Here is a 22,785-nt window from a genome sequence, read left to right on the forward strand (position 1 = left end):
CTTTTGCTTCAAATTTAAATCATCTTTTGCATTTACTTGGAATTATCTTGGAAAACACATTTAATATTTTAGATGTTCCAGTTTTAAAGGGGGAACCAACCAACCAATCTAAAACCTGTGTGTCAGACTTTTACTGTTATCTTCAAACTTCAGCAGTCTCTGCTTGTGGAGTCTCAGCTGCAGACACGGGGGAAATGTGTGCACTCCAGAGATTTCAAGAGAGGTACACGACAGCTGGTTCTGGGAAAAGGATACAAAGACTGGTAATAGCATGGTGGTACATCCAAGAAAAATTTGTAAAACCTATTTCCAGCACCGTGGTACCATGTGGATGTCAGAGCATGGTTGGTTTGATCTTGTTGGAGCAACATTGTGCACTGCAGACATATTTCATTCTAAAAGAGAACTCTGACTATTTTTTATCTTAAATTAGAGGAAATTACAAGAACACAGATAAAATATGGATATTTTTAGCTTCTCAGTATTATACACTTTAGCAGCCTGCCTATTATGAATAAAAATACTTCTGCTTTGCTATCCAGCAGTTACAACCAGTCATTCAGGGGTTTTTTTTCACTCAGGAAAAGAGGTAAAAAAATAGCAACCTTTTCAGCAACAGAGGTGGCACTCTGACACAGGTTGCTTTTGGTAATGCCATATCTGAACAGATTTGTCTCATTTAGAGATACATATAAAACCAAATAGAAGATAATTTAATGTCTGGAAAATGTATCAGCTGCCCAAAGGATATTTATAAAATAGACAGGCAAAGACAATTTTGGGGCTTTTCTTCTGATTTTCTGGGCTTTTAGCCATTTGGTTCTTTCTGCTTTCCCTGCACCTTGCTGTGAAGTTATATGTGTCTCAAAGTCAGAAAGGACTGGAAGGTACACTTAAAAGAGCCGTGTCTGCTGGATTTCAACCTGAAACTAAAATATCAATTTTTTCTTCCTCAGCAAGTGAACTGCTAGTAACGATACAGTTGTTTTCTCAAATCTAAAAGTAAGAAAGAAACATGGCAAAGCCTACTGTTGTAAGTTTTGGTGACAATAAACCTCTATCCAATTAAAGAGGAGACCTCACTGCTGCAGGGGTCAGCATTTATAACTGTCAGGTAAATGCACATATGAAAGGAAACCATCAGGTCAGAGTTGGCCTCTGTGTAGAGAATCACTGCTGACAATAGAACAGGAGTTGTTCTTTTTTTTATCTGTAATTCAACCTGACTTATATCTATAAATTCAGTTGTACTGTTAAGACAGTGTCCCATTGCTTCAGAATGAAATAAGCATTGTGCTTCATGAAACATCTCTGTATAATATTATATTTAGAGATCTACTTATTCCCTAGGCTCAGCCACTGATCCAGGATAGACTTGCAAAACTGATAATATTATCTGTATGTCAAGGATCAGGAACAATAACGCCCAGTTTTGTTGCCATTTACTTTATTTTTCTCTGAAACTGAAAGAGAGATACAAAGCATAAAAAAAAATAGACAAAACAAATGAAAATACCCTCTGTAAGTAAATATATATCATAATAAAATACACAAGATGAGTTAAATACAGAGGTAGATGGCTTGAATCCCTGATGTGACCCTCATATCAGAATAAAGAATCACCAACTCCATTAACTTTATCTAGGCATTTTCCAATTTGTAATTTAACTCTTCTTCTGTGTTTAGTGGGTGATCTGCACTGATGCCTTGGCAAGTAAATTCTTGCTATTTTGGTACTTTTTATATTCTTTTATCAGGAATCATTCATGATTCATAAGATGATGTTGAAAATACAATATAGTTAAGTAATTAAGGGTTTTCAGACACTTAAAATGGGCAGCTTTTTCTGCCTTGCATTTTCAAGTTTCTAGTTTGCAAACATAAAGGGGACCTTTTTATATGGAATTGAAAATTAATGCTATTGAATGATCTGGGTGGCATAGCATCTCAAGAAAGGGAGATTTATAATAATGGTAAATACTCCAATGGAGGAAGCAGCAACGGAATCCAGTGTTTGAAAAATGAAGCTGCAGGGATCCAGATTAATACTGAAACATGAAAGTTTAATCAAAGACAATTAATTGCACAAACTAGCCCTAAACCATTTGTTGTAGTTTTAAATCAAAACTTAACATCTTTCAAAAGCCTACCATGTAGATACAATATTGCAATAATGTGCCTGAGATAGATATTCATCACTTCTTCTGTCTTGAGAAATCTGAGAAGCAACTACTACTTCTTACAGTGTTTTACAATTTAAGTACTTAAAACTGTAATTGATATTTTGATAGATGAGGATTTAAAGATTCCATTAATGAAGCAGCATTGTTACACGTTCAGAGTGCAAAAGTTGCAAAATGTCATAACCCAGTTTGCCAACATAAAGATTTATATATTGGACAAATTCAGCTTTGGTTTTGTACCAGCAGTCAATCATCCCTGAGGCTAACCAACACAGTGCAATATCATATAGCTTTTCCTGAAGAAGGCAATAGGGATTTATTAAAAACACCTTGACTGACTTATATATATATATATATAATATATAAAATTATATATATATATATATTATAAAATTGAATATAACTTTATAAATTTCATTTTAGACATATCAGGTTTTTTTTGGTTGAAACTTCAAAAATATTCATGGGAAATTTCAGCTTACATCATTAAGGGGGACTAAGAAGCAGGTGAAATGCTATTTTAAAGAGGAAAATCTTAATCAGTCTTATCTATTTAACATCTACAGAAATTTGTTTTAATTCATACTGAAACAAGACTGTGTATTTTAGCCCACCATGTTTGCTCACATAGGGATTGGTCTTACCCACCATCCTCTCCCAAACAGTCTAGTCCAAGCAAGTCCTGCATCCTCAGCAGGCAATGATAAAACGTAAATGTCTTCAGTGATTGATTTGTCCTGTTGACATCTAGAGATCAGGGTGGCAAATATACAGCTTCTAGAAGAGCTTCTCCCTTGTTGACCATAAAAATACAATCAGTGATAAGCCTAAATTGAACTTTCAGCTTTTAAATTGCAAAAGTGATAGGTGAAATTCCAACAGTTTACGATATTTCTTAACAAGTTATTCATAAGAAATATTTGGCAGATCACAACCCAGTCCTACAACATATTTTTAATGTGAATAAATTCTAATTCATGCAAATGCTTGAGTACATGAGTGTTTGCAATGGAGCTGTTCCTTCCATAGTGGAACGACAGTGGTGGGTGGCAGAGCCAGGACTGCACCACCAACCAGTTCTCATTTGTCCTCTCAGACCCAACAGCAAGTCCTCTGACAGAGATCAGTGTTTTCTTAGGTAAAAACCTTTAGATTTTATGTGCCTTCTTCTCTATGAACTAAAGTGTTAATACAGTAAGTTCAACAATAATGACCAGCATCAGATTCACAGCGGATTGTTGGTTTGCTGAGAGCATATTGAGCAAGATGCCCTTCTAAAGTCAAAGTAATTAATCTACACTGTTTTCAATCTACTCATGCTGCTTTGAGTTATCCTGCAATTTTGCTGATAAAATGAATATTACTGTTCTCTAAGTAGATTGTAAAAATAAATAATGGAGTCCTTCATTATATTACTAGCAGCTGCATATACATATGTGCATTTGTGGAAGTTGTCTCCAAACTTTCTATAGCACTAAATAAAAACTGTCATCTAAATTTGCTGTTGGTAGTCGTTATATAATGCCAATTCACCTATTTGTATCCTCAATTACATGAACGGGTAACATGGTGGGAAAGACTGCAAATGTTAATTTAGGAAATATTTTAAATGTTTTGTGAATGGAAAATACTGCTGTGATTGAAGCCATTCACTGATAAAATGACAAAATAAAAGGTGAGAGGCATGTCAACTTTGGTAGCTCAAAAGTATTATTTCCTTACTGAAGGTGAGTCCAAAATATCCATAAAATCCTGTCCTCACTGAAAGGTAAACCTGCCATATCCTAAAGGGAAAAGGAATCAACTTTCTTTGTATCAAATATCTGTCAGCAAGTGAACTACAAGTTAGAATTCAAATCAATCAGCAAAGTACAGAAAAAAAAGGAGTAAGGGGCAATTTTTTCCATAAGTTTTGATCAGGAGTTACCACATTGAAATTTAGCCAACTACAAATTTAAGACTTGATTTAGCAATTTGTTATTTCTCTCTAATCAATATATGGAAATTGGCATTTACAAAGAACAAGCACCCACCTTAATAGGAGAGACGAGGAATTTCTCTTCCTGTGTTGACTTAGAATTCTGAGTCTAACAAATTGAATACCTGACTTTGAGACGGCTGCTTCATTTCCTCAGCACCAGGAGTCATTTCTACTGAAGAAACAGGCTCTTTGAACCACATCTCATGTGCAGTCTGAGCTCCTCATCACTACCGTAATCCCAGAGTTTAAGGTGCCTTGAGCACTCTGGCTAAATCCTGCTCAGGGTCACGGCTCTGCAGCTGCACTCAGCCCAGCTGATCTGCACAGAAGGTGTTTGCCATGGATAACCTGCTGGAAATTTGGCAATGACAGGCAGACTCAGGGCTTGCAACACCACGTTAAACAACAGAGTAAGACAATTACATCTCCTTCCCTCCAAAGTGGTTTTTCTCCATGTTAAATGTCAGATATGCTTGAGATGTCTTAGGGAGGAATGAGAATAACTGGGGGTTTGCTTTGACTTCTTGGTCAGCATTCAATGCTACATCTACTGATATTCTTAGAAGTGCTGAAAATGAAGTATGATTACTTTTTCTTTCCTCTGCTAGCATATTTTTTGCAGCTCCTAAATTAACCTTATTTTTTTCCTTAAATCTTATGTTTGAAGTTTAATTTTACTCTGTCAATGTATTTTTCTGACATAAAACTCAGAAGTCTGCAAATCCACCCACCTCAGACAGTTGTCCAGAAGGTGATAAAAGCTCAAAGTATCTGCTGTCCTACAACATCAGCTGAAAATAAAAATTATCATCCAAGCTCATTCCTGGGCCCTAGTGAAAAGTGACTGCCTTACTTTTTTGATGCTCCCCCAAGGAACATAAAAGAACATGTTATTCCTTCTTCATTCATGTTAAGCTAGTGAGGAGCATTTATACTTCAAATGCATCTGCAGTTCCTGTAGGTATATACAATATGCCTGTTCCTGAGTGGGGTTTTTTGTAAAGATAATTGTTGACATTTATTTTCTAAAAATATTATTTCCCCTGTATGAGGGCAGAGGATGCGTGAGTGATCACACAGCGGGAGATACTGAGATGTGAAGTAGCAAGTACATGTTTGGCAACAAAAATAATTCGAAATTAAAAACATTTACTTTATCCTGTGTTGTTGTGAGTGAGGGAGTTACAGAAACAGATTCAGCGATGGAAAAATAAGGAAGTGAGTAATTTATATTTATTTACGGGGATGATGAAAGGGATGATGTGCATTACTTTGATGAACTGGCAGTCGCCTTGGCAGATCTGTTGAGTCATCTGTGTGGTACCATGTTGAGTCATAATGTATTGCTGGGTGGCACTGCAAGCACAGAAAGACTTACTGAGCAGAAGTAGGCTATGTAAGAAAAGCAACTAAATCCCCATTAGAATTCTGCCTGAGACAGAGTAAATTCAGCTTGTGTGCTCGGTGTTTGGAAGACTCTGGAGCGACTGACAGCCTTGGCATGTCATGCAATATTTGGGTGCCTCGGGGCTCCCCCCAGGGGGATAACACCACTGCAGGGAGCTTGTGTCACACAGCCTGAAGTGTGGGCTGGCTGGAGCAGTGAAAGCTGCCCCCCTGGAACTCCCCTCCTCTCCACACAGAGCACAGCACAGCCACAAGCAGCAGCGATGCTCACTTGTAATAGTGAGTGCACAAAATAAAGCAGCAGGACAGTTTATGGTATGTGTTGTAACCCAGTTTAATGCACTACTACCTTGTCTACTGAAAAATACAAGCCTGGTTTTTATTCTGTTTATTATTAAATGTGGATTATGAGTAACTGAGATGATGGCACAAAGGCCACTCACTAAATTTGGACTAATTTTCAGTGGGAATGGAAGCACAGAGGGAAACAAATTATATGCAAATTGTAGGCATACCTGCAGCTTTTCATCCTAGGAAATCAATGATTCCTGCTGAATTAAAATGGTTTTATTATTCTCCTTTGAGCAAAGATTTTGTAGAAGATTAAGTAGACGTGTAGGTGTTGCCTCAACTTCTTTGAGGGCAAATTTGAATTCTGACAGTATAGTCAAGATAATTTACCTGGTTTAAGGACAAAACTTCCTGTCAATACTAAATTCAAGACCCTTTGTCTGGATAAAGTAACTTGATTCTTTAATGAAGGACAGGCCAACAGTATTGGGCTTTTCTGTTCTTTGGTTTCAAAATAACTTTGTACAGGATCTCAGAATAAAATCTTTAAAATCTTAACCATGATTCAGTGAGATCACAAATCAAAAGGAGTTTTGTCTGAAACATGTATGTATTTAGCATATATGTTTCTTCCCTGTATTGTATTACTTTCCTTCTTTTTTTGGTTTGGATTCACTTTTATTTGACTGCTGAACAAAATTACCCTAAAGGTTTTGCACATTGAGAAAAAAAAAGATAATTAGCTTTTTCTGGCTTCTCTACTCACTGAGCTCAGTTGCTATGACAACCGAAATTTTACCACTTTCTTAACATCAGTTCTTACGACTTCTGCAGTTTAAATTACAAAAAAAAAATACAAACCTTTAAACTGTGTAAAAAATTCTGTAATTTCAAATATTTAGAACAACATTGTTCACCTTCATTAATAGTCACCATGCATAAGAATTTTCCCAACATCTTCTAAGAGTCAAAGAGGTCTTTTAAAAGCCAAAGAGGTTTTCCAAGGGCTACTGATAGTTGAGCGAAACAAGTGTTTGTAGCTCACCACTGATCATACACTGATCCTACACTGATCCTACAGCTCACTTATAAAGGGATAATACAGACATTACACTTGAAATAAATAATTGCTGTAGTTCTGAAGTCAGAAGATGTCATGCAGCACATCCCAGTTTGGCAAACAGAGAGCTTTTATTATTATTATTTTGATTGCACTTGGGAAATACAGATAATGAGGCATTTTTGTGATGGGGTGATGTGATGCTCATTTTTTCAGATACAGCTTTTCCTGGCTGGAAAACTTTCAATTTGCTTCCAGCTGTTCTTCACACTACTGTAAAAGCAAGTTTCATTTCCTCTTTGAAAAAAACTCCTTTTAGAAATGATAGACCATGTGATCTTTCATTGAAAGAGAATAAAAGATTTATGTGCCGAAGGCTAGAAAATAGAGGATTGTGTTGTTCATCACTGGAAATTTGTATAAGATCTTGTAGATTTGTGAGGTCCAGATAAAGAAAAAAAATTTAGAATGGGTATGTATCATTCTACGCCCCTCTATTAATCACATGGAGAGTAAAGCAAAGGTTGATGACTCCATGAACATGGTCTGGAAAATTAGGTACTTCAAAGTACAGCTGCATTGAAGTGCATAGAATCATAAATAATTTAAGTTGGAAAAGACCTTGAAGGTCATCAAGTCCAAGGGTTACCCCAGCAGTGCCAAGTCCTCCGCTCCACCATGTCACTAAGTGCCACATCTACACACCTCTTAAATACCTCCAGAGATGGTGACTCTATCATTTCTTTGGGCAGCCAGTTCCAGTGCTTGATGTCCCTTTCCATGAAGAATTTTTACCCAATATCCAGTCCAGCTCATGCTAGCACAACTGGAGGCCATTTGCTTTCATCCTGCCATCAGGCTGACTCCCACCTCACTGCAGCCTCCTCTCAGGGAGTTGGAGAGAGTGGTGAGACCTCACCACTCTCGACAAGTGAACACCCCCAGCTCCCACAGCTGCTCTTTCACACCTGTGCTCCAGGCACTTCACCAGCTCCATTGCCCTTCTCTGGACGTGCTCCATCCCCTCAATATGTTTCTTGTCATAAGGGGCCCAAAACTGAGCACAGGATTCAAGGTGCAGCCTCGCCAGTGCCAAGTACAGGGGTACTGGCAATCACTGGTCAGCCCTGGTCCTGCTGAATTCCTGAGACAAGGAATGGTTGGCACAAGGTATTTCTGCAAATCAGCTCATGTGATATTTTACACATAAAATAAATGGGAAACTAAGGAAGCTATCTGCCCACGGGGGTTGAAATTGCTCTGCTAGAGAAATATCCACAAGATGTGTCTTTTAAAAAGAGGTAAGTTTTATGTTTTGAGATGTGGTAGCTCAAAAATGGTGACAATTTGGCAGAGCTGGAAATGTTGCACCATCTCTTCCAGTTCTCTTTGTGGGAAAGATGGAGCAGTTTCAGGAGGAGCTTCAGGCAAAGCAGCTCTTTGTGAATTTTTAACTGTATTGCAGTAAATCGAACGCAAGTCTAGAGTTACACTACATGAAGCAAGGGCACACTAGAGCACAAACACGATTGTCCATATTGCTTAATTTGCACCCAGTTTCTGTCAGTTTTGGCCTTTGAATGGTTTCCTTTATTGGGTTTTAATCACAGCAGTCACAGAGAACACAGCTGCTCCTTCTCTTCACTCATCTTTCCCTGTTATCTTCTTTCTGCCTCCTATACATGGTTTCTCAAGCTGAAGGCTGTGATATTTTGTGAACAGCCTCGCTGCTTTGCTGACAGAGAGATCAGACTCACTGCAACCTTTCCAAATGCACTGCTTCTTCATTTGTATGCACCACAGCCACCTCTTTCTCTGCAGACTAGATCAATCTCAGTATTAGGGAGATTATGCTGCTGTCAGTAAGCCCTCAGCTTTTGCCTCACATTGCTCTAGCATGAGGCTACATATTGGAGACTAGATTAGCTTGTCATTTCATTTCACCCATCCACTATACCAAAAAGGAATTCTGCTTGAGGAAAAAGTGATTCCAACAGAACCTTATGTGTTTTGTAGGAAAAAAGTCCCTCCTCTTTGTGATCTAGTTAAAGACAAAGGTCCTTCTTGAGTACAGGCAACCAAGAACTCATTTAGAGTTTAGCCAAAACCAACGTGCAAATGTTATGAAGGCAACATTTGGTAGAGCAATGGAAAAAATGGGGAAATACAGTCAAGATTTCTGAGTTCTGATCCTCTCTCTGACTCAGTCTATGATGTAGCTTAATACGTCATAAAATAATTCTTTCTCTTTCCTTCTAAAATGTTGGAAAAACTTGAAAGACTTTTATTGATTTTTGATGAAAACCTGCCACATATTTTGATATCAGTGATATTTTAAAAAATACAAAGCTACATAAACTTACCAACTTTGTCTCCCCAGCAAAGCTACATAAACACTTACAGCTTTGAGATTTCTGGTCTATGGTTTGGAATGGATGATATAAATAATAAATTTCAAAAGAAATGTCAAATTTGAGAAAGTACTTTTTCAAAATAAATCACACATTTACTCAAGCGCTGCATCCTGGATAACAATGTAAGTCTGTTCTTAGTAATGGCTTCGTGGTAGTTAAACTTTCTGTTTTGGCTTGGTTTGGTGATTTTGCTTGTTTGTTTAGTTTGTTTCATTTCTCTAATATAATCTTTCACTCCTGAGGGGAAAAAAGTCTAAACAGCAGTAATTTCAGCTACATATTTAGGGGGAAAAAAAACCCTAAAAATATAGAGAAAGAGCAATGAGAAGATTTGCCCAAAGTAATAAATGGACTGGATCATTTCCAATGTGATTAAAAGAGAATTTAGGATGTAATTAGAAGAGAAAACAACACTTAATTTAGAGATATTTATTCTGTAAGACAAGATTCTTCTATCTTTCACTGTCTCACAGCACTCCTAATGCCTTAATTTTCCCACTTGCCTTTATCATTGTGTTTTCATTTGAAAAGCAGAAGTTAGAAAGAAAAAGTCACATGCCTGCAGCCTCTCAGGATTTTTGGCTGCATCTCCTGAAATCATGTGTAATCTTTGTTTATGTGAGTGGCTCAATTGCTGCTTTTAATGTGTCTATTTGGATGTGTAAGAATTGCCAAAGTGGATTCCAGTTACCAGAGCTTCTTGTAAATTTTGCGTTCTTGGTTACTTTGGGTGACTGGATGTGAAATAAATCCAGCAATCTGGTGCAAGTCAGGGTGGCTTGTGGACTGGGGAGCACAAACGTGCAGTGAAAATTGTGCTGAAGTCAGAGGATGCCAACAGAGTGCTCAGGAAAGGCTGTGATGGACAGTCCCTGAGCCTGTGCAACAGACAGTGCTGTTGGACAAGTTGTTTTGTTATATTGAGATTAATACTATTAAATGTCTTACCAGAAGGGTTCCTAGGAAGAGGAAGTGTATATCTATTGTCAGATTTATAGTGAGACATATTGCCTTTTACTTTCTTTCATGGGGTGGGATAGTTTTTTTTTCCCCTTCTTCCTTTTATATTTTCTGTTTCACAGCTTCTGTTAGTCTGTCCCACCCCAGCACTTCCTTCTCTAAAAGAGTTCTTCAGCCTTTTAGGTTCCTGCTTCTTGTTGATTTGTGTAAGGGCAGCATTTGTTGATTTGTGTAAGGGCAGCATTTTCGTAATGCTTGATAGTGAAATTCATTGCTTTAGACTAAATGAGACCATGGAAATATGTCTGACCTCCAAAGCACCTGTCACGTGAAGGGAGTTTGGGTTTTATTTCTTTGTTTTTCTGCATTAGAAAGGTTTTAATTTGTGATGAAATTGCTGAAAGAAATGGGAAAATTTCATCTTATCTTCTCCAGAGGGAGAATTATTTCTGGCAAATATGAACAGGAGTAGGGCCCTGTTATAACAAGGAAATGACCATTTCTGTCACTTTGTCCAGATCTGAGCATGAAATAAGCAATGGAGCAGAGCAGCAAGACCACAGATCTTCAGGCACAGCCTTGGAAGGCTGGTTTAGCACAGGAGGACAAAATGTGGGCTGTTCTTTTGCTGCAGGCCGAAGTGGGCACAGCAGCAAAACCCAAACCAGGCATAAAAGCACAAAGCAAGAAGCAGGTTTAAGTGGAGACTGGGCTGAGTTGCCAGAGGGGTGAACTCTCTTCCCATGCACTTGATCTTACCTGCAAAGCACATCTTTTCTTTGTCCTTGCCCTTCTATTGACTGCAGGTGATGAGTTTATTGTTAATTTTATTTTAAAATATCTGCAGAATTATGTGATTTTTAATTCTGGGGAGCTGCATATTTGTTATCATTTTTAAGTTATCATTAGTTCATGCATGGAGATACCTTAATTTCTCCACAATTTTTTTCCTAAGTGTTTATGAAATATAAATAGATTAAATACTCCTGTAAGCTAATGAAAGAGGAAAAAAGATGCAAAACCAAAACTGTAGACATTAGGAAATACAGTTTGTCAGGAAATTTTGGAATAGTTTGGTTTCTGTGCCAACTTGTGCTTTTCTCCTTTTTTATAGATTGGAATTTGATCTAAGAACAACTGACTAAGCATTGGCTATTTATTTTTTAATTGTACACACCTTTTGCCTCATTGAATAGCTTACACATGGCTTTTCTCCTTTTTACCTGCAAGACATTCACAAAAGTCTTTAACCCAGTCATATTTCTTCCACATCTTCAGCCCTCTGCAAAAGCCTGGCTTCACAATCAGGAGTTGCAAATGAATTCTCAATTCCCATCCCTGAGCTGGAATGTCAGAAGTTCTAAAGCAGGATTTTCTCTTTAGATTGATGATTACATGAGGCAGGAGGTAGCGGGGGAAATCTGACCTGTCATTGTCTGAATTCAATTACTTCCATGTGGACTGAACTCTGTCAGTTAAGACGTTTCTATGGTAGATGGGTTTTTTTTGTGTTGACATTGCAACCCACAATAATAAAGTTACTTATAGCAGATATAAAAAGATGTCACAACAACAGCAAAAAAAAAATAATTTAAAGAAATTATATCAAGTTAAGAAGACCTCTGAGTTAAATGTGTTGCATAGGTCTGACTTTCAAAAAATGGGAGAGCACTGGTTGTTTTCCCCAGGGCACAGCTGCAACAGTGATGTGAAATTAGAGAACAGTCTGTTGAACACAGTGGTGCCTTATTTGCATGACAGCTCCCATACAAATGAACAGGACACATCTGAGGTTACCTGTTACCAGTATTTAATAATAGTACTTGACATTTGACCTGAGCTTTCGTTTTCCTTCTTTCTACAAGCAATCAGCTCTTACCCAGATTTCATTCAGAGCATGATCCTTCGAAGGCAGTGATGCCAAATGCCTTGTCCTGATCCCCTTTTAAACCACGGCTACTGAGCATGTGACCATTTGTATAAGCTATTACACAAATACAACTAGGAAATTTTCAGTTTAAGTGTATATAATGCATTTGGCTTATATGAGCCATTTCAATAAACCAGAAGAATTGATGGAGTTGCATCTGTCAATAAAGCCATTAGCTTCAGGGAAATTACTCACTGAAGCAGGATGTTTTGGATTCCACAGAGGAAGGGAAGATATGAGCTGCTTGTTTTTCACTGAAACAGCCCTCCTGATACCACTCCCTAAGCTGCCAGTATTAAGCTTATGTTTTGAAGCACTTCAAAGCTGCAGGGCTGCTTTGAGGAAAGCACATGCTGGGGTTCAATAAGTCATACTACAGTTAATAATGTGGCTTAAGTTTTGAAATATATACCAGAGATATGATAAAATACACTTTTTTTTTTAATTACAGACTGTGCTCCCACAACCATGCAGTGATATTCTTGCCTTTAGTCCAGACACAGGGGTTTTTTTTATTTCTTTAACATAATTAGATGCTAGTCAAGACAAGAAAAATTCATAGATTTGACTCAGCTGGTTTTGGAGAGGAGCACAAAATCTCTTGTATTATTTGGAAACTAAACAATATTTATATCCAGAGGCCCATCCTATTCCCTTCTCAGCTTTGATTGATTTATTTACATATTAACTTGCAGGTTATCCCTGAGTGGGTCTTTAATGTCAGTAGCTGTTGCAAATACTAATCCCCTGATGGATCTGACTGCCACACACAACATTGTGGTCTGAATTCTTTTCCATAAAAGTCTGGGCACAGGATGTGGCTCACCTTGGACCTCCATGTGGAACGGGATCACTGCTGAGCAGCACTGGCCATGCCTGCAGGAGCCAGGCTGAGGGCACTGCTGTCACATGTTGACTTGCATCAGGTGGCATTTTGGAGATGGCTGTAAAGCTGCACAACCTCATTCAATTTCTTCCTGTGATACAATATGGGACAACAATGCTCCTTCCTTGCCACAGGGGGAAAAGGAAACTGGAACACTAATTAACACCTGGGAGTATGTTTGCATCGTGGTAGATTCATCAGCAGCAAACTTTACCATGTCACTACATAAGATCATTACAACACAGTGACAAACCCTCTGTATCTATTAATAATAAAACAATATTTCTTGTAACACAGCTCCTCCTAGGCAGAAATAGAGCAACTGTAGGTTTTGGGACAGATACGTTATAATTTCCAGAAACTTCCAGTATTGTAAAGGAAAAAAGGAGTTCTGTAAAGGTGAAATAAAAAAAATTAATAAAACAACCCCAACTTATTACTGTTGCTGCTATGGAAACGGAACAAAGAACAATAACTACTTGCCAATTTCTTCTGGTTCCTACAGTGAATAAGCCTAAAATACTGACATTTCAAGGACAAGAATTGCTGTCAATAACTAAATATTTTGCTATTCTGGGATTTACCAGCACTATTACCTTGGAGATGTTTAGTTTCTAACCCTTTGTGAGTTTGTTGTTTTTTTTTTCTGAAGTACAAGACCTTGTAAGTACATGATGCATGTTGTTATGGAAAAGCAAATAATTTTTAATTTTTACATGGAGAAATCAATTAAAGAGTCAATCTAGTCCTGAAATTAGGAATGTATTCACTGCATTTTATTTATATTTATAAAGGACAATGCTTTTATAAAAAGTAGCACATTAAATTTGCAGGTGTGTCTAGCCCTGCAGAGCATCTGGGAGCTTATGAGGAATGAAACCTCCTTGTTTAGATGTTTGTTGCCACTCAGTTATAATATGCTCAGTGCAGCTGTATCTGCACAAGAGGCTTCTGCTGAGACTCACTGCTTCTGACTCACAGGTGGTTTTTCTCTGCACGGGAGAAGCAGCCAAACCATTTCTGCCCAGTAATAATGTAAGGTTTACAATACGTTTTTCATAGTCTGCAGTTTGGATTTCATCTGGAAATGAAGATGCAGTTATTTTAGGGCACAGAACAACACTTTCAGCATGCTTTCACTATGTTTTCCATTTCAAAAACAGTAACTTACTGAAATGAAATGGCAGCATTCATCACTTGGCTTGGCAAAAATTTTGACTTGTTAAAGTTTAGAATAGCATAGATAAAATTAAACACAGGAAAGTTTTTATCTGTGGGGGGAAAGGTATCTAGACGCTTCTGGCAAGTAAAAGGTGAGAGAATTCACTTCTGTTCTCATTTGCCTAGATTTACAGTGGGTGTTCTTGTTGAAAAATATCTCTTCAGTGAGAGATGGACATTCTTTTATTCAAGTTCCTCAAAATATTCTCCATCTTCATCTTTCTCAGTCTGTGTTTAAAGCATATGGTGTTCTTCCAAGTCATTCTCTCTGCTAGATGTTAATTTGAGTAGCCTCTTATGTGCAACAAAAAGAAATATAATTTAAATATCTTTCAACTGTAATTTATCCTCCAACACCTCAGTGACAGGAATATTCTTAATGTGGGTTGGAGAGAAAGAAAAAAATGATGGGTGAATGGGTGCTGAAGGTCTTTCAAACCTGAATGACCAGATGGGATCCACCCCAGGGTGATGAGGGAGCTGGCAGATGATCTTGCAAAGCCGCTCTCATCATTTACCAGCAGTGCTGGCTCACTGGTGAGGTTTCAGAGGACTGGAAGCTGCCCAATGTGACTGCCATTCATAAAATGGGTGGGAAGGAGGATCCTGGTAATTATAGGCCAGTTACCCTGATCTCTGTACCAGGTAAGGTGAGGGAACAGTTTATATTGAGTGTAATCATGCAGCACTTACAGGATTGCCAGGGTATCAGACCCAGCCAGCACGGATTTGGGAGGGATAGGTTGTGTTTGACCAACCTGATCTCCTTTTATGATCAAGTGACCAGCCTGGTGGATGCAGGAAAGGCTGTGGATGTTGTCTACATGCACTTCAGCAAGGCTTTTGGCCCTGTCTCCAACAGCACACTCCTGGGAAAGCTCAGCCCAGGGCTGGGACAGGGCACTCTGTGCTGGGCTAGGAACTGGCTGCATGGCCGGGCCCAGAGTGCTGGTGAGCAGTGCTGCATCCAGCTGGGACCAGGCACCAGTGGTGTCCCTCAGGGATCTGTGCCGTGACCAGTTCTGTTTAATATCTTTACTGATGACATGGATGAGGGAATTGAGTCTTTCATTAGTAAATTTGCAGATGACACTAAGTTAGGAGCATGTGTTGATCTGTTGGAAGGTAGGAGGGCTCTGCAGAGAGACCTGGAACGGTTGGATGGATGGGCAGAGTCCAATAGGATCAAGTTTAATAATGCTCCAAGTGCCAAGTCCTGCATTTTGGCCACAATAATATGTGTGTTATAGGCTGGGGACAGTGTGGCTGGACAGTGCTCAGGTTGAAAGGGACCTGGGGGCGCCGTTGACAGCCGGCTGAACATGGGCCAGCAGTGTGCCCTGATGGCTAAGAAGGCCAAGGGCATCCTGGCCTGGATCAGGAATAGTGTGGTCAGCAGAAGCAGGGAGGTCACTCTCCCCCGTACTCGGCACTGGTGCAACCACACCTTGACTGCTGTGGCCAGTTCAGGCCCCTCAGTTTGGGAAGGACATTGAGACACTTGAGCACATCCAGAGGATGGTGAGGGGCTTGGAACACAAACCCTGTGAGGAACAACTGAGAGAGCTGGAGGTGTTTAGCCTGGAGAAAAGGAGAGTATCACAATCCACAACTTCCTGAAAGGTGCTTGTGGTCAGGTGGGGGTCGGTCTCTTTCTCCAGGCAGCAACTGACATAACAAGAGGACATAGTTTTAATCTGCACCAAGGCTTAAATATTAGATTGGATATTAGGAAAAAGTTTTTTACAGAAAAGGTGATAAAGTTCTGGAATTGTCTGCCCAGGGAGGTGGTGGAGTCACCATCCCTCGATGTGTTTAAAAGAAGACTGGATGTGGCACTCAGTGCCATGGTCTAATTGAGGCGCAAGGGCATGAGCTAGACTTAATGATCTTGAAAGTTTCTGCCAACCTAGTGATTTTGTGTTTGGTTCTGTGTGTGACCCCTTAATTATGAACTCTAAAAAATTTTACACAATTGTCCAATACCATTTCTTAAGGATCTTTTCAAGCAGAATGAATGTTTAAAAAATAGTCATAGAAATCACAGATGATAGGGAAGGCCACTTACCATCAGTTCTCTAGAAAGAGTCAGTGATTTTCCTATAGTACCATTTCTAAATGGTTTTGCAAGTGCACTTCAGTCATAATGGGTGTGATAATCTGGAGGAGGAGATGCTATCATTCAGAATACTAGCCGCTATAAATACCAAAACCCTCAAACACCTAAATTCCCAAGCATTTCCAACTCCATTAGGTTCTTTTCTACAGAAGAGTTTCATAAATTCATTTCAGCCATTTACAGAAGCCACTGGAATTTCTAATACATCCTTTAATGCAAAACTTTCCTGAATATAATATAAACACAATACATCATCGCCAGTTGTTACTCTGTGCTTTTACTGCATACTTCTTTTTAACACAGACAACTTTAAATCATTTTCCTGGCCAGAGTGCATAATTCTGGAAATCCCTTGCTGTTACAGCATATAGCATCAGAAGCTTCTGCCTTAGAAGGAGTTTCCAGTTGTATTTTTCTTCATAATTTTCCCAGTATAGCAGTGAATGCAAATGACATTTCTGCCTGGGGCTTTTCAGTGTGCAATCCACTTATGACACAAACCTGCCTCTCATTTGTCACTTTCTGTCCACAGACATTAGTCAGTGCCTCAAATGTGGAAATTTAAACTATCTATAAAATCTTAGAATTATAACATTGCAGAACCACTACAGTAGGTGGGGAAAACAATGAATTTAAGCTACAGAATGATTATCTTATTGTTTAATATAACTGCAAAGTATCTATCAGACATAAAGTTATATTTTAAGCAAATTTGCTTGTATAGCTTGTCTTTGTCTTGTATTTCTTAGTAAAGAGCTACTTTCAAAATTTCTGATAATTTATTTACAACTTAAATAGAGAGTAAGGAAATATTTGCAACTCAGATCAGCTGAGTTTTGCCATACCCTGAGTGGAGGGGAATAGATAAACTCTGCAATCCTAAATATAGGTCCATTAAATTTGTCTACAATTATATCAAGACTAATCAGAATTTCATTTACTATAAAAATTGTCCATCGCATGGTAGCAGCTCACTTCAACACTGAACAACGTAACAGGTGGATTTTTGGCTGTATGAAGCTGAAGGGTAAAATACTTGTTATTTATAGAGAAGCCAAGATTACACACTGCATTTTTAGATGTTTGCAGAATAAAGACATCAGGAAAGTTCATCTGCAGGAAGTGGTTTCCCTTACACCAGACTTCCTTTAAAAACATGTCACAGCTTGAAGTGAAGTCACAGCTTGCACTGGTAAAGTTGTGTTACTGAAGGAATCATTAGTACCAGACTTTGTGATTGTAAAATGGCTTCACGACTATGTCAACATATTACACAAGTTGTTGTCAGCAATTTTGAATACATTTGAAATTTGATGCATATCCTACATACACACACACAAACATAGGATTTATACTCTATAATATCCTACAATGGTCATTCCTTCTCCTCAAACCAGAAATAATATGAAATTAAGCAGGAATGGCACTTACAGTTAGAAGTGTTCAACAGTTTAAATGTCACTCCCATTTGGTGGATGACCCCTCCTTCCCTCTGGAGAAGATATAGTGGAACCATGGAGGAAACATTTTAACAGTGTCCTAAAAGGGTTAATAAAAACTTACCAAATAATTTTCTAATGAAAACCAGGGAGTTTTGCATAAATGTTTCTATTTCTATTCTTCTACAGAGAATGAGCAATACAGGTAATTCTAGGGGTTTTTCCTGACAAAAAACATAGTTGGTCTTGTTGCTTCTGCACTGGTAAGCTGAGCAGGGAATGGACCTGAGCTCTGTCACTCTGCCATGTGATTATTCCAGCTCTTAAACCAGTAGGATCCATGGCACAGGTCTTGCTGCAGTTCACTAATGCTTCCTCAGACAATGCCTGGATGTGCTGCAAGGTCAGCACCTGCCAAGACCATGAGCAACAGAAAGTCTGGGTTTGAACCCTCTGTTTTGTGAAAATAAGGAAGACCAGCTGTAGGGACACTGACTGCATCATGATCACAAATGTGCCTGATCTATTTCATTTGCACAGATGTTGAAAATGAGAAGAGAGGGAAAACCTGCTCCTGGAAATGTTTTTGTAGAAGAATAATATTCACTAGGGGAAAATTATACTTCTGTAAGAAGACTTGCAAATACTTCATTAACAGCAATCAGGTTTTGTATAAGATTAAACTGAATATCACTAGATCAGCTTCTGCTTTCATGCCACATTCCCTCACTTACAGCCTGAAAGAAATGAGGAATATTTGAGCTACTTGCTGGTGAGATCAGAAAAAGACACTTGGTCTTCTGTTTGTGTTTGAAGCAAAAAATGAATGGCAGTATGGGTATGAGTACTGCTAGAGGACTGATTTGTCACATCAAATAAATAAGAAAAAAAGGGAATCAAGAACAAAAGAACATTGTTGTGTTTTAAGTAATTATCTATTTATTGCTTGTGTTTTGTTTTGCTTGCTTGGTTGGTTTTCATTGGTTCTTCCTAGATACTAATCTTTCAGCTCTACTTCTTTTCTTTTTTTCCTCCTACCTGTTGATTTTGCGTTTATCTTTTGGAGGGAAGTTCTGAAATTGTTGGTTTCTTATTGGCAAGCATGAAAGCTTGCTATTTTATCATCAGTATTCACTGCACCATTCAGATAAGAATTCACTCTGAATATAACCCTGTGTGAGGAGATTTACTGCAAATTACTGCTCTCTGTGCAAGGTTACAAATGCCAATAAGATACTGGAGGCTCAGAGATAGTGCTCAGACAACACGTAAGGGTCAGCTAGATAAGTAAAAGGCAGATTGCTTTCCATCACACTGATAATTTCTATTTCATTTGGCATTTTGTCCCTGCTTAATTATATACTTTATCTAAGTCAAGGAGAATCTGAGAAACTTTTCATTAAGATTTTTGCATTTAAATAAAAAATAATTAAAATCATTTCTATGCAAAAGAGTGGAAAATTTTGAGTTTGTATTGAACAGATCATGCTAATGCAAGCAGCCACATGAAAAGACATCTCTAAATTGTCTTTTCTTTCTCTCAAAGTGCAAGCAGTCACAGTGTCAGCATATTTCACTTGCAGATTCCTCACTCAGATCTGAGAGTTTTTCAATAGCATTCATCTCCAAAAAGGATCAAAGTGGTGAATAACCATCCATTTCCTGTCTCTAAGCTGCTAGAGCTTGCAGTTGTATTAGATTTGCTTCCACTGACTCCCCCTTTTCCTAAGTACGTCAGACCCTGCGTATGTCAAGCACGAACACAAATAACTGTGTGGACAGTAAATATATTTGGATACTACAGCACTTAAATCACAGATATTTGCAGTTTTGTTAATGAGATGACTTCCCTGGGCTGTGGTGGAGATGGTACAGTGAGAAAGAGAAGCCAGTTGGGTTAACATGGGTACACAACCTCTTTGTCCTGCTGGGAGCCTTGGTAGTGAGCACAGGCTCCTGCTGGGAGGCTTTCATGGGCTCTTCCCTGCTCCATGAGCCCGACAGATGGAGAGATGATCCCCAGTGCTGGAGCATGGCTGGGGGGCTTTCCTCCCTAGAGCTGTTTTTCAGAAACTTTTGGTTATCCCAATACCCCAACACACTTGAGTGTCTTAGAACTGGCTAAAGAAAACCTCGCTGAAGATCAGGTGGTTTCAGTTTTGATTTGTTGTTGTTTTCTGATTTGCTTCACTATTGCTGGTGCTCATGATATGCTTGTTCTGGACACTATGAGTGGGATTTCTTGAAGATTTACAAGTTGTTTTGCCAGTTTGGCTACTTCCTTGGTTATAGCAAAACAAACCTGCTGCCTGAGACAGGGGGATGATCATGTTTTCAATCTTTTTCAAATATCAGACCTCTGATTTATGAAGAATTGGACTGGGATTCAACACATAAATAGATTTTATCCTGTTCTGGAAGAAGATCCAGAAATTCAGTCTGGATATATTAACCTGTATTCTTTTAATCCGCACTTAACCTTCAAATTCTAATGCCTTAAGTAGAGAAATTTATAACCAAGGAAACATGAATTATTTCCCTTATTATTCAGTAAATTTGACACAAACTACAGAAAGCATCCATCCATTAGCACTCTAAAGCTAGAATGTTGTCCTACTTCCTCTCCTGTAATTTCTTTCTGTCTTTGATAAATGACTTACAGCTTCAATGTCAGATATCATGGATATACAGACCATAGTAGAAGAAATAAAAAGAAAAAAGCAATTATGCTCCTTGACAAATATGAAGAAAGATTTATGATTTCTCTTTCCTCTGTAGATGAAATGTTTCTTGCAGAACTACAGTACATTTCCCAGCAGTTCCCTCTGAAAAGCGTTGTGATGGGAGGGGGTGGCGGTTCTATCAAAGATCCCAAATTGTTATGATTATCTCTGGTTTTAATTAACAGTTTTGACACCTTTCAGACAGACCTAATCCTGAGAAAGTGCCAATAAGAATACTGATAATGTCATGATTAATGCATACAATCAGGACTAGAGAGACCAAAGTTAATACTGTAGGCTGGCTACAGAATTCTCTGCTCCGTTTAAAACAATGTTCAAGATTTCCTAAGCTTAGTTAGACCCTAGCCAGGCTAAGTATTGCAGAAAATATGAACATGGCTTTTCAGTGAAAGAGAGAAGATGATTAGAAATAATCAATTAATGCCAAACGAACTCTTTGGCTTCTACGGCAGAAGTAAAAATTACATCCTGCATGACTTTTAAAGATAATACTGAATTTTCTATTCTTTGGGTTGTATTTTCTTCTTTCTATGTCTGCAGTCATCTGAAGTGTACCAAACAAACAAACATGCACAAACCAGAAGAGTTTCCCATGTTGCTATGTATGCAGATTTGTTGTAGGCAGGAGTGATCCAACTAAAACCTTGCAAGGAAATTTTCTTGGGAAATGTCTTAACAATTTAAGCTGAAAATCAAGGTGTGAAATCGTGAAGGTGAAAACAGCAATGAAATTGTTCAGAGCCTTTTACTATAATGATTTATTATAGTAAAAGGCTCTAAATGATTTATTTAGTAAAAGGCTCTAAATTATTTATTTAGTACATGATTTATTATTATCTGTCATAGTACTGAAACAATTGGTGACTGGGGAGAGACAAGGAAACTTGACTTGGTATGTATAAAAATTAAGATTAGTTCAAAACCTTCCAGTGTAATTTTATCTCATTGGCAAAATTATGTGATTTATGGACTGTTAATTAAATCTCCCTTCTCCGGGTCATTACAAATATTTTTATACAGACAACCAAGCCATAATTATCTGATGACTGTACATGACATACTGATGAAAAAGTAGACTCAAACAACTCAAAACTTGGCAAACATGACAATAAAAAACAACTACAAGCAGAATAGTTGTCAACTATTCACAAATAAAACTGAACATACTGAAGAATAAATAGTTCTTGCATTTTCTGTAATAATGTAATGAAAATACTTTTATAAATATATTGAGTGCAACCTCAGCCAGTTTGCTAATGACACTGACACCAGGCTGTGTGATATGATCAACCACCTGTGCAAACCTCATGAAGCTGGATCAACAAGGCCAAGTGCAGGTCCTGCACCTGGCCCAGGGCAACCCCAAGCACAAGTACAGCCTGGGCAGAGAATGGATTGAGAGCAGCCCTGGGAAAAAGGACTTGGAAGAGCTTGTGGATGAAAACCTGGACATGTGCACTCACATCCCAGAAAGCCAATCGCTTCCTGGGCTGTATCAAAAGATTGCATCATTCAGATTAGATAATGGGGAGGAAAAATAACCAAGAGGGGTTAGACACTGAAATAAGCTTCCCAGGAAGTTGGGGGAGTTCAACAGGTGTCTGGATGTGACATTTGGGAATATGTTTTAGGGTGATTTTGTTGGTGCTGGGTTGACAGTGGGACTACATTATCTTGAATATCTCTTCCAATATCTCTTCCAGCCTCGATGAGTCTGCGATGAGCACTGTGACCAGGGGTCAAGGCTCTCATGAGCCCTCAGCCTGGAGTGCTGTATCCTGCTCTGGAGTTCTCAGCGTAACAAGGACCTGGATCTGTTGGAGCAAGTCCAGAAGAGGTCACAAGGATGCTCAGCAGCCTTGAGCACATCTCCTATGAAGACAGGGTGAGAGAGTTGGGGCTGTGCAGACTGGAGAATAAAAGGCTTCTGGAAGACTTTATGGCACCTTTCAGTACCTACAGGGGATTCCAGTGAACCGGACAGAGACTTTTAAAAAGGATATGTGGCACTAGGATAAGGGGAAATGGCTTCAAACTGAAAGAGCTCAGGTTTACATCAAATACAAGGAAGAAATTCTTCATTACGGGTTGATCAGACATTGGCACAGATTGCCCAGAGAAGCTTTGAATTTCCCATTCCTGTCAGTGCT

This window comes from Pyrgilauda ruficollis, unplaced genomic scaffold (genome assembly GCF_017590135.1).
Source record: "Pyrgilauda ruficollis isolate IOZ18807 unplaced genomic scaffold, ASM1759013v1 scaffold90, whole genome shotgun sequence".
Taxonomy (NCBI): Eukaryota; Metazoa; Chordata; class Aves; order Passeriformes; family Passeridae; genus Pyrgilauda; species Pyrgilauda ruficollis.